The sequence below is a fragment of the Giraffa tippelskirchi genome, chromosome 1 (genome assembly GCF_054371585.1).
Source record: "Giraffa tippelskirchi isolate mGirTip1 chromosome 1, T2T-mGirTip1v1.2.pri, whole genome shotgun sequence".
NCBI lineage: Eukaryota > Metazoa > Chordata > Mammalia > Artiodactyla > Giraffidae > Giraffa > Giraffa tippelskirchi.
In genome coordinates this window covers 192,355,276-192,367,786 of record NC_137275.1, presented here as the reverse complement: position 1 = coordinate 192,367,786, position 12,511 = coordinate 192,355,276, and the positions used below count along the sequence as shown (strand labels likewise).

The 12,511-nt window shown below is 38.7% G+C and overlaps 1 protein-coding gene across 14 annotated transcripts in view; it reads right to left on the bottom strand.

Annotated features, from left to right (window-relative positions):
- Positions 1-12,511, bottom strand: part of UBAP1 (ubiquitin associated protein 1) — a 111,610-nt gene that overhangs the window by 29,275 nt on the left and 69,824 nt on the right. Inside the window, exon 1 of one of the 14 annotated variants that reach the window (XM_081519515.1) lies at positions 9,061-9,236. The exons of the other annotated variants lie outside the window; for them this stretch is intronic. The gene's annotated coding sequence lies outside the window, so the exon portion shown is untranslated. Of the gene's footprint in view, positions 1-9,060; positions 9,237-12,511 lie in introns of those variants that run through there. 14 annotated transcript variants of the gene reach the window in all.

Below are 12,511 nucleotides of genomic sequence, written 5' to 3'. Positions count from 1 at the left end.
AATTTGATCTGCAAATCATGTATCTGATAAGAGACTTTTATCTAAAATACATAAATAACTCTACACTTCAACAATAGAGACAAACAACCCAATTAGAAAGTGGGCAAAAGAATCTGTATAGTCAATTTTCCAGGGAAGATATACAAATGACTAAGAAACACATGAGAAGATGTTTAACACATCGTTATTCGCCAGTCAGGGAAATGCAAATCAAATAACTATACCCCACCCCATTAAAGCACACATATTATCAACAACAAAGCAAAATTTCTCTTAAAGGAAAAATAATAAATGAAAATTAAAACACCATACCCCTTTATTACTAGATAAACAATTAGAAAGTATTAAATAAACAATAAACAATTAAAAATTCTTTAAAATTATGCCTTAATAAAGGTGATGAAACATAGATTATCTAGGCGTCTTCTTTAAATATTAAAATAGCTCACTGAGTGCAACTCTGATTATATTTTTCACAAACCTAAAGAATATGAGAAATTCATCCATATTTGGTCACTTGAAGAATTTTTCTAATGTCTGCTATGCAGTCAATCTCTGAAGTATCAAAAGTATTTTAGGGACTTTCCCAGCAGTCCAGTGGTTGGGACTCTGCATTTCCAATGCAGGGGACACAGTCGGATTCCTGGTTGGGGAACTAAGATCCCACAGGCTGTACAGCATGGCCAAAAATAATTTTTTTAAAAAAAGAGCATTTAATAGCTACTTGGGATCAACTTTCTTTTCCTGGAACATGTGAGCAAAATCAAGTGCTATGTGTGTGTGTACAGAAGTTTCCACATAAACGTCCTATATTTTAATCATAAGCACTTTTTTGTAACATTTTCCTATAGTCTAAATGTTCAATCATGGAAATGATTAAATAATTGGAAATAAAAAAATAGGTTGTGATGGCATGAGAGTATTCACTAAAAGCATATGAATGATGGGAAATAAATTTTAAATTGTTTTTACAAGTTGAACTGAATTACTTTTACTATGCAAAAAAAGGTATATAAAATAAGACTGAAAAAAATAAATTTTGCCCCAAATGTAAAATTATAAATGCTCCCAGGAAACAATAAATTCATAAGCAATCATAAATTTCCACTAAAATAAATATAAATGCTTCTATTAAAGGAAAAGTAGAAAGCAGAACAACAACACATTTTTAATTCATAAACTTTACACTAATAAAGTGCAGAACTCCCTCACATGGCCAAGAATTAAAAGCAATGTTCTATTTTACTAGTTCAGTGCCATTTCAGTTCAAATGCTACAGGAAGAAAACCTAATAATTTAAATTTTTGAATCACTGATTGAAGACATCTAAGAACAAAGAGAGATGGGGAAACAGGTAACAAGAAAAGAAATAACTGCAGAGAGAGAAGGAGCTAGAGGGCAAGAGGCAGAGGAGATCGAGTAAAGAATGGAAAAGAGGAAAGGTGAGGAGGGTAAGTGAAAGGAGATAAGGGTAGGAGACCAGGAGAAGGAAAACATTTTAAGCAAGGCCCAGTCAGCTTCACAAGGGGAAGAAGGAGCCCAAGAGCAATTTAATATTCATGTCCTAAATTTCTTTCTTTTCTTTCTTGTACTATCAACAAATTACTACTACAAGAAATTACACTCTACAAACGACTTCATAATACACAGCAGCAATTTAATCACTCAGTAAGCTAGCCCAAGATACAAATAAATCAGGAAATTCTCCAACTTACAGAAAAAGATGGCTTTGGGAACCAGCAAATTGCAAGTCTGAAAAAAAAGTTAACACCCATACAACATATATATGACAAAAATCACACATGCAGGGACCTTGGCAGTCCAGTGGTTGGGACTCAAGTGTTTGTGGCTTCTCGTTTTCACTGCTGAGGGCAGAGACTCAATCCTGGATCAGTGAGCTAGGAACCCATTTGCCATGTGGTATGGCCAAAAAGGAAAATAAGATCACACGTGTAAATGCCAGTAAAATGTCAATACCAGGCTATCCTATACTCATGACAAAAAGCTTCCTTTTCTCTCAGGTCTCAGAGACATTTTGGGGCCTTAGCTTTTCTCATGGGTAAAATAAGGGTAGTAGACTGAATAATCAACCAAATCTAAATGTACTATAAATCTATAAAAGTAGAATTAAGGGAAAATATTCAAGATGTCCTTTTCATTATAGGGGACTGGAATGCAAAAGTAGGAAGTCAGGAAACAACTGGAGTGACATGCAAATTTGACCTTGGAGTACAGAATGAAGCAGGGCAAAAGCTAATAAGAGTTTTGCCAAGAGAACGCACTGGTCATAGCAAACACCCTCTTCCAACAACACACAAGAGAAGACTCTACACATGGACATCACCAGATGGCCAACACAGAAATCAGATTGATTATATTTTTTGCAGCCAAAGATGGAGAAGCTCTATACAGTCGGCAACAACAGGACCAGGAGCAGACTGTGGCTCAGATCATGAACTCCTTATTGCCAAATTCAGACTTAAATTGAAGAAAATGGGGAAAACCACTAAACCATTCAGGTATGACCTAAATCAAATCTCTTATGATTATACAGTGGAAGTGAGAAATAGATTTAAAGGACTAGATCTGATAGAGTGCCTGATGAACTATGGACAGAGGTTCGTGACATTGTACAGGAGACAGGGATCAAGACCATCCCCAAGAAAAAGAAATGCAAAAAAGCAAAATGGCTGTCTAAGGAGGCCTTACAAATAGCTGTGAAAAGGAGAGAAGTGAAAAGCAAAGGAGAAAAGGAAAGATATACCCATTTTAATGCAGAGTTCCAAAGAATAGCAAGGAGAGATAAGAAAGCTTTCCTCAGTGATCAATGCAAAGAAATAGAGGAAAACACTGGAATAAGAAAGACTAGAGAGCTCTTCAAGAAAATTACAGTTATCAAGGGAACATTTCATGCAAAGATGGACTAAATACAGGACAGAAATGGTATGAACCTAAGAGAAGCAGAAGATATTAAGAAGAAGTGGCAAGAATACACAGAAGAACTGTACAAAAAAGATCTTCACGACCCAGATAATCATGATGGTGTGATCACTCACCTAGAGCCAGACATCCTAGAATGTGAAGTCAAGTGGGCCTTAGGAAGCATCACTACGAACAAAGCTAGTGGAGGTGATGGAATTCCAGTTGAGCTATTTCAAATCCTCAAAGATGATGCTGTGAAAGTGCTGCACTCAATATGCTAGCAAATTTGGAAAACTCAGCAGTGGCCACAGGACTGCAAAAGGTCAGTTTTCATTCCAATCCCAAACAAAGGCAATGCCAAAGAATGCTCAAACTACCACACAATTGCACTCATCTCACACGCTAGTAAAGTAATGCTCAAAATTCTCCAAGCCAGGCTTCAGCAATATGTGAACCATGAACTTCCAGATGTTCAAGCTGGTTTTAGAAAAGGCAGAGGAACCAGAAATCAAATTGCCAACATCCGCTGGATCACTGAAAAAGCAAGAGAGTTCCAGAAAAACATCTATTTCTGCTTTATTGACTATGCCAAAGCCTTTGACTGTGTGGATCACAATAAACTGTGGAAAATGCTGAAAGAGATGGGAATACCAGACCACCTGACCTGCCTCTTGAGAAACCTGTATGCAGGTCAGGAAGCAACAGTTAGAACTGGACATGGAACAACAGACTGTTTCCAAATTGGGAAAGGAGTACGTCAAGGCTGTACATTGTCACCCTGCTTATTTAACTTATATGCAGAGTACATCATGAGAAATGCCAGGTTGGAGGAAGCACAAGCTGGAATCAAGATTGCTGGGAGAAATATCAATAACCTCAGATATGCAGATGACACCACCCTTATGGCAGAAAGTGAAGAAGAACTCAAGAGCCTCTTAATGAAAGTGAAGAGAAGAGTGAAAAAGTTGGCTTAAAGCTCAACATTCAGAAAACTAAGATCACAGCATCCAGTCCCATCACTTCATGGCAAATGGATGGGGAAACAGTGGCTGACTTTATTTTTTTGGGCTCCAAAATCACTGCTGATGGTGATTGCAGCCATGAAGTTAAAAGACGCTTACTCCTTGGAAGGAAAGTTATGACCAACCTAGACAGTATATTAAAAAGCAGAGACATTCCTTTGTCAACAAAGGTCCGTCTAGTCAAGGCTATGGTTTTTGCAGTAGTCATGTATGGATGTGAGAGTTGGACTACAAAGAAAGCTGAGCACAGAAGAATTGATGCTTTTGAACTGTGGTGTTGGAGAAGACTCCTCAGAGTCCCTTGGGACTGCAAGGAGATCCAACCAGTCCATCCTAAAGGAGATCAGTCCTGGGTGTTCACTGGAAGAACTGACGTTGAAGGTGAAACTCCAATACTTTGGCCACCTGATGCGAAGAGTTAACTTATCTGAAAAGACCCTGATGCTGGGAAAGACTGAGGGCAGGAGGAGAAGGGGATGACAGAGGATAAGATGGCTGGATGGCATCATCAACTCAATGGACGTGAGTGTGGGTAAACTCTGGGAATTGGTGATGGACAGGGAGGCCTGGTGTGCTGCGGTTCATGGGGTCGCAAAGAGTCGGACATGACTGAGCGACTGAAGTGAACTGAACTGTGACCTCAGAGAGAGAAAACAGAATAAATCAGAGGTTTCTAGACAAATAAGAATACTTGAAAACACACAAATGGTTCTAGGTAACAGACTTCACAAAGGTATACTATAGGTGTTTTACTTTACTGACAAATAAAGAATGGAATTCATGACAGATAGCAGGGGAGGCTTCAGTGAGGGCAGACTGATTTAACACCCGAACCGGAGGTGGAGAGTGAAGACAGAGGAAAGAGGTAGCAGTGTGGCCTGACCATGGCGGGGGGCAGCGGTGGCAGCATCAGGGGGAGTGGCGGAGTGAAGCAAAGGGAACTGCACCTCATAGCTCAGGTCCTGGTCACAAGAAGCAGCTAGGCAGAGCTACCTCTGGCCCCTGACATCAAAGAACTAGAGTAAACACAGGCCCTTCAATTTGGCTCCTCTTCCTTGGGGCTGCAGACACTGTGGCCTTCTCCCAACTTCTCTCCTGTCTGCTGGTCTGGCTCCTCTGCTGAGCTGTCAGTGGATTCCTGCAGGGCCCCAGCTACCAGCCTGAGCCATACTTGCCCAGTTCTGGCTGGATCCTGACAGCAGACAGGCCTTGAGCTAAAACCAGACCCCTGCTGTATACACATTCTGTGAAGAATAGCCTGGGCTCTTCCTGAAGAAAGAATTATTTAACATTTCTTTTTTTACTTTTTTTTTGAGGGGGAGTAGCCACCAAAAACACACAGGTGGTCCAAATACTTCTTCATATTAACAGAAAGGCAAAGGAGAAACATTTTAAAGTACTCCCCCCTGAGGGCAACCTGGGCAACCTACAGCCACCAAAAGGCCCAAGACTAGAGACTCAGTTTTGCTTCTGTTCTGTGGTCAAGTTTCTCTCTGTCTAGCTGTAAACAAAAGTGAAAACCAAAAAATTAAAAAAAATGAATGCAATCCATGATGAGCTAATGTTACAAAATGCCTCCAATAACATAGCATCACCACTCATAAAGCACAAACTATAAGAAAAAAATAACTAGGTAGAAATACATAATTTGTAAGATAAATCTAACCGATTATGTCAAAAGTACCCTGAAAGCAGAATATACCTTTTTAAGTATCCACAGAACACTTTACAAAAAACTTGAGTAATTATTAGGCCACAAAGAAAATTCCAATGAATTTCAAAAGTCAACAGTAGTACAGCCAATAGTCAAAGGGAAAATAAATTATAAATTACATCAGAAAATAAAAAAGCCCTACTGCCTGAATTTCTAAACTGTCTCTTAGAGAAATCATGGCTCAAAGAGGGAACCAGAAGGGAATTCCCTAGCAGTCCCATGGTTAGAACTCCGTTCTTCCACTGCTGGGGGCCCAGGTTCCATCCCTGGTCGGGGAACTAGTATCTTACAAGCCACGTGGCACAGCCAAAAAAAAAGGCAACCAAAAATAAAACACAAAAGATAACGACAATGAAAATACTACAGTTGAGAACCTACATACAATATGTGGCTAAAGTGGTACTCAGGAAAATCTATAGTACACAGCAGTACTCTAGAGGAAAATTCACAGCATGAGAACTTAAGGAAAACACAAGAGTGAAAACAGCAAAGATACGGGCAGAAAATAATCAATTAAAGCTCAGAAAAACAGATCAACTCAATAAACCCAAGAGCTGATTCTTTGGAAATTAAAACCATCCAGCTAACGTAATTTTAATGGGGGATGGGGGAATATGTATATAAAACAGAGGAAATTAAAATAATCCCAAATCATTGCTTTGTTCATCTGCTTTCAAATACATTTGAGAACATGGATAAAATAGATGATCTTTTTTTTTTTAATTAGTTTATTTAACTATTTTTTAACTTTACAATATTATATTTGTTTTGCCATACACTGACATGAATCCACCATGGGTGTACATGTGTTCCCCTTCCAGAATCCCCCTCCCACCTCCCTACCCATCCCATCCCTCCAGGTCATCCCGGTGTACCAGCCCCGAGCACCCTGTATCATGCATTGAACCTGGACTGGCAATTCGTTTCACATATGATAATTTACATGCTTCCATGCCATTCTCCCATATCATCCCGCCCTCGCCCTCTCCCACAGAGTCCATAATACTGTTCTATATATCTGTGTCTCTTTTGATGTCTCGCATACAGGGTTATCTTTACTGATTAACTAAATACCATATATATGTGTTAGTCTACTGTATTGGTGTTTTTCTTTCTGGCTTACTTCACTCTGTATAATACGCTCGTTTCATCCACCTCATTAGAACTGATTCGAATGTATTCTTTTTAATGGCTGAGTAATATTCCATTGTGTATATGTACCACAGCTTCCTTATCCTTTCGTCTGCTGATGGGCATCTAGGCTGCTTCCATGTCCTGGCTATTATAAACAGTGCTGTGATGAACACTGGGGTACACATGTCTCTTTCAATTCTGGCTTCCTCAGTGTGTATGCCCAGCAGTGGGATTCCTGGGTCATATGGTAGTTCTAGTCCAGTTTTTTGAGGAATCTCCACACTGTTCTCCATAGTGGCTGTACTAGTTTGCATTCCCACCAACAGTGTAAGAGGGTTCCCTTTTCTCCATACCCTCTCCAGCATTTATTGCTTGTAGACGTTTGGATAGCAGCCATTCTGATGGGAGTGAAATGGTACCTCATTGTGGTTTTGATTTGCATTTCTCTGATAATGAGTGATGTTGAGCATCTTTTCATGTGTTTGTTAGCCATAAAATAGATGATCTTTTACAGAAATATTAATTACCAAAACTGACCACAGAAGAGGCAGAAATCTTAACATATAACCAAAGAAGAAATTGAAAAAATTATCAAAGCACTCTTGCCTCCCAAAAGAATCCTTAGTCCAATGATTTTAATGGTTTGAAACATAAAAGGAAAGTTTCTAATTTTCTTTATAGGTAAGACTACTGGGACTTCCTTGGTGGTCCAGTAGCTAAGACTCCACGCTCACCAATGCAGGGGGCCCAGGTCAGAGAACTAGATCCCACACACCAAAACTGAAGATCTCACATGCTGCAATGAAGATTAAAAGATTCCACATGCCACAACTAAGAACCAGTGCAGACAAATAAATAAATACATGTATATATATTTTTAAAAAAACAGTAGGACTATTGATTCCACTAAAGAAAAAACTACAGAAAAATCTCATGTATAAATACAGATTTAAAAATCCTCAAAAAATGAGAATTTACAGGAAAACATCATGTCCAAGTGGGATTTATGCTATGAATACAGGACAGTTCAATGTTAGGAATCTGTTGATATAATTCACCATATATTAATATATCTAAAAAGAAAAATCATATAGCCATCTCCTTAACATAACATTAAAAATAGTAACAAAAATCATCTCACCCAATACCAAAGCCAGAGAATACTAACTAATGGGGAAAATATACAAAGATTCCACTAAGCACAGGAACAAGACAAAGATGTCCATTATCACAACTGCTTTATTTAACATTAGATAAAAGGAATAAAAGGTATGAAAGTCAGAAGACAGACTTCCTCAAGGAGGTCCAAAAACTGAAAAACTATTACAAACATAAGAGAATACAAAAAGGTGTTATTGGGTACAAAATTAATATTCTGAAACAAATAGCCTTGATATATACAATGATCAGATAAGAAGTACAATGGAAGCAAGATGTACCATAGGAGATAAGACAACAAACTGTGGAAAATTCTTAGAGAGATGGGAATACCAGATCATCTTACCTGCCTCCTGAGAAACCTGTATGAGAGTCAAGAAGCAGCAGTTAGAACTGGACATGGAAAAACAGACTGGTTCAAAACTGGAAAGAAGTATGTCAAGGTTGTATATTGCACCCTGCTTATTTATCTTACATGCAGAGTACATCATGTGAAATGCCAGGCTGGATGAATCACAAGCTGGAATCAAAACTGGCGGAAGAAATATCAACCACCTCAGATATGCAAATGATACCACCGACATGGCAGAAAGCGAAGACGAACGAGCCCCTTGATGAAGGTGAAAGAGGAGAGTGAAAAAGCTACCTTAAAACTCAACATTCAAAAAACTAAGATCATGGCATCTGGTCCCATTACTTCATGGCAAATAGATGGAGAAAAAATGGAAATGGTGGCAGATTTTATTTTCTTGGGCTCCCAAATCACTGTGGATGCTGACTGCAACCATGAAATTAAAAGACACTTGCTCCTTGGAAGAAAGGCTATGACAAACACACACAGCATATTAAAAAGCAAAGCCATCACTTTGCCAACAAACTCTGTATAATCAAAGCTATGGTTTTTCCAACAGTCCTGTTCAGATGTGAGAGTTGGACCATAAAGAAGGCTGAGTGCCGAAGAATTGATGTTCTCAAACTGTGGTGCTAGAGAAGACTCCTGAGAATCCCTTGGACGCAAGGATATCAAACATGTCAATCCTAAAGGAAATCAACCCTGAATATTCATTGGAAGGACTGATGCTGAAGCTGAAGCTACAATACTTTGCCCACCTGATGTGAAGAGCTGATTCATTGGAAAAGACTCTGATGCTGGGAAAGATGGAGGGCAGGAGGAGAAGGGGACGACAGAGGATGAAATGGTTGAATCGCATCACCAGATCAATGGACATGAGTCTGAGCAAACTCCAGGAGTTAGTGAAGGACAGGAAAGCCTGGTGTGCTACAGTCTGTGGGGTTGCAAAGAGTTGGACATGACTTAGCAACTGAACAACAACAACAAATGGAAAAAAACTAAAGCTATTAAGACACAAAAAAAGACTTACACAATTGCAAAGAAAATATGATAATCTTGGCTAAAACATACAACATCATTTAGATCAATTCTTCCCTAAGTTGCTGTATTAATCTGGCATGATGCAAATTAAAACTGGAATCTTGTTTTTGTTTTTATAACAAGACAAGCTGATTCTAAAGTTCATATGAAAATATCAATTAATAGCCAAGAAAATTTCAAAGAAAATAATAAATGGAGAACAGCCTATCAGATATTAAAATACTTATTACAAGAAACAACACTTAAAGCTGTCCCGTACTGGCACATAAACAGATCAACGGAAGAGAGTAGAAATCCCTAAAAATATCCTAATATAGACATTTAAAGTGCCATTTAAGATCTGTCAAGTGATGAGACAACCAATTAGCTACCTAGAAAAAAGTAAAGTTGGATGCTCATCTCACACTTCCATACCAAATTCCAGACAAAAGTACAGTATCAGTACTGCTGCTGCTGCTAAGTCGCTTCAGTCGTGTCCGACTCTGTGCGATCCCATAGACGGCAGCCCACCAGGCTCCTTCATCTCTGGGATTCTCCAGGCAAGCATATTGGAGTGGGTTGCCATTTCCTTCTCCAGTGCATGAAAGTGAAAAGTGAAAGTGAAGTCGCTCAGTCGTGTCTGACTCTTCGCGACCCCATGGGCTGCAGCCTACCAGGCTCCTCCAGTACACAACCGCCCAAATACATAAACCCTATTTTCACTCTACACTGAAAGGTAACAGGCAAAAATAACTTTCTGAGGCTTAAAATCCAACAGAATGCTTGCTTCATGAAAAACTTCAAAAAAAAAGGTTATTTTTTTAAAGGCAAGTTGTTGACTGTACAAGGTTTTTCACTAATTTCTCTTGCAATTGAGGTTTTCACCAAAGCTACTAATCATATAGTATACTAAAGACTAAGAAAAGCAAACAGTGAAGTGAGAGGGAGGCTTAAGAAAGAGGGATATATGTATACTTATAGCCGATTCACATTGTTTGAAGTATGGCAAAAACCAACACAACATTGTAAAGCAATTATCCTCCAATTAAAAATTAAAGAAAAAGAAAAGCAACTAGTGATGCAGTGCAAACTTCATTTCACACAGTTTAATAAACACTGATTATAGTTAAACATGAGCTTGCTAAAATTTAAAAAGCAACAAGTAGAGACTTCTTTGGCAGTCCAGTGGTTAAGACTCTGTGCATCCAATGCAGGGGATGCAGGCTGAATCCCTGGTTAGGCAAAGAAGATTCCATATGCCCTGCCATTCGGTTAAAAAAAAAAAAAAAAAGGCAGTAACTAAAAAGATAATATAGTACTGTCAAGACAATTACTGACCCAATCTGATGTTATCAGAACTGCAATTAAGAACTCTACCTAACTCCAAAATGGATCAAGAAAAATCCAAACAAGGATTTTCCTGGACTTGGGATGCCTCTTAATCCTCCAAACATCTAGCACAGCATCTAATCTTTAGCAGAGGTGGCTTTTCATATCTTCTTGCCCTCTCAAACTTTCTGAAAATATGATAATTCTATATAACTAATACATAATTTGGTAATGAAACCAGATAAAACAACGCCCTTAAAATCAAAAAGTTAAACAATGATTTCCTATAGTTAACAATAAATAGTCTGAAATAATTAGGCCTGTGAGACTAACATATGTAAGAACAGGAATGTATTGACTAGCTAAAACTTAGTATTGGAAGTCATAACATAAATCATTAGTCAATTACAAATTTCAGGTCAACATCTTAGCCAATTCATTAAATTCACTTAAAATGTTTCCTCTATGTAATTTAGAGTTGTGAGTAAGAAAACAATATCCCAAGAGGAAATATAGCCACAAACCTATCCAATTAAATTTTTTAAACAATGAATAAAAATTAACGGGGAAAAAATAATTTCAAGAAATTGTTGAACCAAAATATCATCTGGGACCTCCCTGGTAGTCCAATGGTTAAGACTCTGCCTGCCAACACAGGGCATACATGGGTTCAGTCCCTGGCCCAGGAAGATTCCACATGCCACGGAGCAACTGAGCATATGTTCTGCAACTACTGAGCCCGTGTGCCACAACTACTAAGTCCATGCACCACAGAGCCCGTGCTTTGCAACCAGAGAAGCTGCTGCAGTGAGAAGCTCATGCACTGCAACTAGAGTAGTCTCCACATGCCATAGCTAGAAAAAGCCTGTGCACAGTAACAAAGACCCAGCATAGCCAAAACTAAATAAATAAATAAAATTTAAAAAACTTGGGTTCTAGTCTCACTTCTTTCATCAATTTGGGATGGTTTGGAATCAGTCAAAACTTCTGGAAGAAAGAAGGAAAAAAAAAATTCAGGGCTTCTTCTGTAAAAAGAGAAGCCTGAAGTAAATGATCTCTGACAATCTTTTCAAAACCTTTAAGGGTCCAGACACATACTTTTATAACTTTGTACTTCAATGGTTTTTATAGTCATATATACATAAGGGGTTTTCCTGGTGGCTCAGATGTTAAAGAATTTGCCAGTAAAGGAAAATCTGACAGTAAAGAATCTGCAACACAGAAGACCCCAGTTCAATTCCTGGGTCAGGAAGATCCTCTGGAGTCCCCACTCCAATCTTGGGCTTCCCTGGTGGCTCATTCAGTAAAGAATCCTCCTGCAATACGGGAGACCTGTGTTTGATCCCTGGGTTGGGAAGAACCCCTGGAGTAGGGCATGGCAACCCACTCCAGTATTCTTGCCTGGAGAATACCCATGGACAGAAAAGCCTGGCAGGCTATAGTCCATGGGGTCGCAAAGAGTTGGACATGGCTGAGCGACTAAACACAGCACAACATATATACATATATATGAAAGATATCAGAAGATTTCACATTCCTAGTTATGAGAGCACATAAAAACATGTAATCACTTGTTGAGTCTATGACTCGGTAAGTGTACATAGTCCACACCCATGTTTTTCTGAAGGAGAAAATGCTTACTATTTGACACTAATAATACTATTTCACGCTACAAGAAGCCAACACAAAATAACTGGCTAATGTAAAATACAAAGAAGCTAATTATCATACCAGACGCTATCAATCTGACCTGAGAGAAGTAATCACAAACATAACTTTTCTGTCCTTTCAGCAGTCTTCACACTCAGTGGATTACATCATTCTGACTGTCCCAGTCATGTGAAATCTGAATGATTTTTT